We start from the raw sequence: 4,263 nt of genomic DNA, 5'->3' as shown, positions 1-4,263 counted from the left end.
TTTTTTTTTTTTTTTTTTTTTTTTTTTTTTTTTTTTTTTTTTTTTGAGAGAGATTTTTACTATAGGGTGTGTGGAGACAGAGAGATGAAAAGCAAGAAATCACCCCCCAGGGGGGATGGCCATGCTGGACATGATTTTTCTTTTTTCCTTTTTTTGGGGGAGAGGGGTGGAGGCTTTGTAACATCAAAATTGGCAATTTATTAAACAATGTTTTCTGAGTTGTCATGAATAGACCATCTCTTGTGTAATCGAGCAAGTGCTAAAAATCAGATACTATTATAACCTACCTCAGTCGACAGCTTATACTTAATTAGTATTCCTTTCTTTACTTTTACTTCCTTTTGTACATTTAATCACTATACATCACTTAGCTTGTAAAATGAATTTTTCCAACATGAATACTCGTCACGCCAGTCCTGCTGAGGATACTATACACGTTATCATCAACAGATAATCATCTATTTCTGTGTCCCATAAAAATATGGAATGCTTCATGAATTTGCATGTCATGATTTCTTCAAGCCACTAAGGCCAGGGCTTGAATTGCAATCTGCCAAGAGAGAGTCCAGTGATTTAACCACTACATTACCTGCTGCTCCTATTTTCCATCTTAAAGATAGAAAAAAAAAAAAAAAAGAATAATAGGGATTCCTAGTACAGAGAGACTGGGAGATTTGGTAAAGTTGCACAGCTTGTATGGAATACACAGGGCATTTAAAGGCCACTATCTACCTTAACAACTATACCTCACCATTTATTTCTTCTCATAATCTATTGGGTACCATATAGCACAATCTATTTTCCATTGTTGATGTGAGTAAATGTTTCTAATACTCTCAAGTAGACTTAGATTAACTTAGTTAATGTGATCATTCAAAAGGAATGAACTCTAAATTTTCTAATTTCTACCTTAAGTTTAGGTAGGTAGAAATGATGACTCTGATGATATGATGACAATATTATGTAATGTTTAAGCACACAGGATCTTGAGGAATAAGAACACATATTTAAAAAAAACATATATTCGAAAAGTCTTTGACTTCTAGCTAACTCAGTAGATAGCATTAGATAACATTAGATAACACTACTTCGTTTTCCTTTGTGGTAGTTTCAAGATAATGATAGTAATAATAATCATCATAAGGTTTATTTGAGTCAAGATAGAATTAAGATGATGAATTGAGGTGGGTAGAGGGAGGAAGTTACTAACTTTGCTAGAGATAAATAACTAGAAATACAAAAAAGCATAAAAATGCTTGCTGCTATTTCTCTTGCATTACATTCCCTTGATTTAAGAAGCTAGCTTTACAGTTGTTTTTAGGGTAATAAATAAATTATTCAAAATGCTCATAGTTTTTTTTCAGTTTCTTTTTCAAATACCAAATGTTTTATAAAATATATGTAATAGGGTGTTTTATGCAAAACTCTTCACTTTATCAACGCATTACCATCCCCATACATTGGGAACAAAAGACTCTGCGATTACTCATGAGAACACTTAACATGATCCATGCTATTTTACTGTAGGCTCCAGAGAAAAAACACGCAGAGAGAATATAGAAGAAGAGCAAATTCAATCCAAAGAAAGTAGAAAGAGTGACATAATAAGAAAAGAAATAGAAACTAAAGAATAAATAACAACAACAACAAAAAAACCCTGAATTTGTCCTTTGGAAATGCTAATAAAATTTATTAAACTCTCACGATTTTTCTCAGACAATAAAGGAAGAAACAAACAATCAATATCAGAAATTGAAAAAGGGATAGCAGGACCAGCAGATGGTATGGCAGTTAAGATGCTATGTAGTTAAGATGTTATGTAGTTACATACATTAATTCAGCTAATGTATGGCTGACTCCATGTTTCGAGTCTTGAAACTATAGCTTGAAAATCATGCCAAATATGTGTGTGTGCATGCTCCAAATCCTAAGGAGACAGGAGGAGAAAGAAGTGCTTCCTGGCTGTCCCCCTTGGGGGGATTTCTCACTTTCCCTCCTCTTTCTCTTCCTCTCTTGCTCTCTCTGGCAAGCACATAGCAAAAACAAAAAGAAAGATGGGATATCATGGAGTATATTTTAAATTTATAAAAGAGTACATTAAACAAGTAATTTTTTTAGAGAGATTTTCGGTATAGGACGCAGAGAGAACTGGAGAGACAGAAAGTGATAAATAATCCCCTCTGGGGATTTCTCCTTCAGGATTTGGGGCACACACACAAACATGCCCACCGTGAGTTTCAAGCTGCTGGGTCTGGGACTCAAACCGTGGTCAGCCATGTAGGAGTCCAGTGATGTAGTAACTATGCCATCTGATGGTCCCTAAAAACAACTAATTTTTTTAAAGTACAGATCATACACCCTTAAAGATAAAGAGATCAAAAGTGGAATAACTGTATAAATAATAGGTAAGTTGAATATGTAATACAGTTTTTAAAGTCTAAGTTAAATATAGGTCCACAAAGTTTTGTTAATTAAATCAATTATGCATTTAAGAAAAAAAATCAGAGCCAAATTTTATAAACCCTTTTATACAGTTTTTAAGAGAAAATTATAACTTTATTAACTGAGCCTAATTGTGATAAAAGACATGGATGTAAAGAAAGAGAAATCACAGGTTAAACTTACTAATGACCATAAAATTAAAAGTGGTACACAAGATATTAAGAAACTAAAGAATGTTTGGAAAAGATTAGAGGACTGGCCCCACAGTCTAGCAGTTAAATGCTGTGGATGGCGAGCCAGATCCCACATGGACAATGTGTGTATGTGTCCAATGTCCTAATGAGACTGAAAAATGGAGGATAAAGGATTGCAGAGTTTTCCATTCTCTATCTCCTATGTGCAGGTGCCTTCTGGCAATGAAAAATCAGAAGGAAGAGAAAGCAATTAGTCTTTGAATCAAGGTTGATTTTCTTCTAGGAAATCAATATTGATTTCACAGTTGGAAATCAATCACTGTAACTTGTCATATTAGCAGAATGAGAAAATCTACACAACTATCTCAATAAAGCTAGAAAAAAAGGTGGCTAAAATTCATTAATGTGTTAACATTTCTTAGCAAGGTTAAAAGAAAAGAATACCTTAAAATGTTAAATACCATGTAATAAGAACTGCATTCAAAATAACATTTGTGGTATAGTTGGTGGCGTGGTTGTTAGGGCTGCAGATTCTACCTGGCCTACTGGGAGTTTCAAGCACCAAACCAGGTAACTTGAAAAATGTGCTGGGTTCATATGCGTGCATGTCAAAAACCCTGAAAGGAATGGGAAATGGAGGCGAAGGGACTGTGGTGTATCTATGCCCCTGGGAGGTGCTTTCTGTTTCTCTCTCTCTGGTGTTCTCACATCTCCTCTGATAAATTAAAAATAAATAAATAAATATATGGTGGTGAAATGCTGAAAGTTTCTCCTTATGATCGCAAATAAGATAAGATGCTATTTTTGTAGTTGGATTTATTAATCAGGGCAAAAAATGAAATTAATAAAAATAAAAACGTAAATACTACAGAAGTTAAATTCTCAGCTCTACCAAAAGGCATGATTTTTATCTAGAAAATCTAAATGACATAAATTTTCTTTTAAGAAAAAGATCTTATAAGCTTGGTAGATGTAAGGTCAAAATATATATGAAAAAAAAGGGGAACCAGCAGTTAGCGTAATGGCTATGTCGCTGGACTCCCATGTGGTCGACCACGGTTCACGTCCCGGACCTGCTGGCATAAAACTCACGCCGGGCACGTGTGTGTGCATGCCCAAGATCCTAAGAGGAGAATAGAGGAGAAGGGATTGCAGTGTGACCATCCCCCCTGGGGGGTGATTTCTCTCTGTCTCTCTGTCTGTCTGGCGAGCGCACACGCCCTATAGCGAAAACCTCTCAAAAAAAAAAAAAAAAATGAACTTACTTGGGGCCTGCTGGTGGTATGGTAGTTGGAATCCCACATGGTTAACCATGGTTTGAGTCCCTGACCTGGCGACTTGCTTTTAACATTCTCTCTCTCTCTCTGTTTCTCTCTAGTGAATTAAAATAATAATCATAATAAATAAAATTAAATAAATGATTCTTTTTAAAATGAACTTACCAGTAATAGAAATACATACATATTTTTAAATTATTAAAAATAACAAATATTTTGGAATAGATTTCATAACAAGAATGGATATCTTCACAAGCACAAATACACAGTGGTCTTTAGAGCCAGGCAGTGGGTAATGGTAACAAACTGAATCTATATGGGAAGTTCTCTTTTTGTGTCCTAGGGCCTTC

This window comes from Tupaia chinensis, unplaced genomic scaffold (genome assembly GCF_000334495.1).
Source record: "Tupaia chinensis unplaced genomic scaffold, TupChi_1.0 Scaffold150006_1, whole genome shotgun sequence".
In the NCBI taxonomy this organism is placed as follows: Eukaryota; Metazoa; Chordata; class Mammalia; order Scandentia; family Tupaiidae; genus Tupaia; species Tupaia belangeri.
This window is presented reverse-complemented; position numbering follows the sequence as displayed.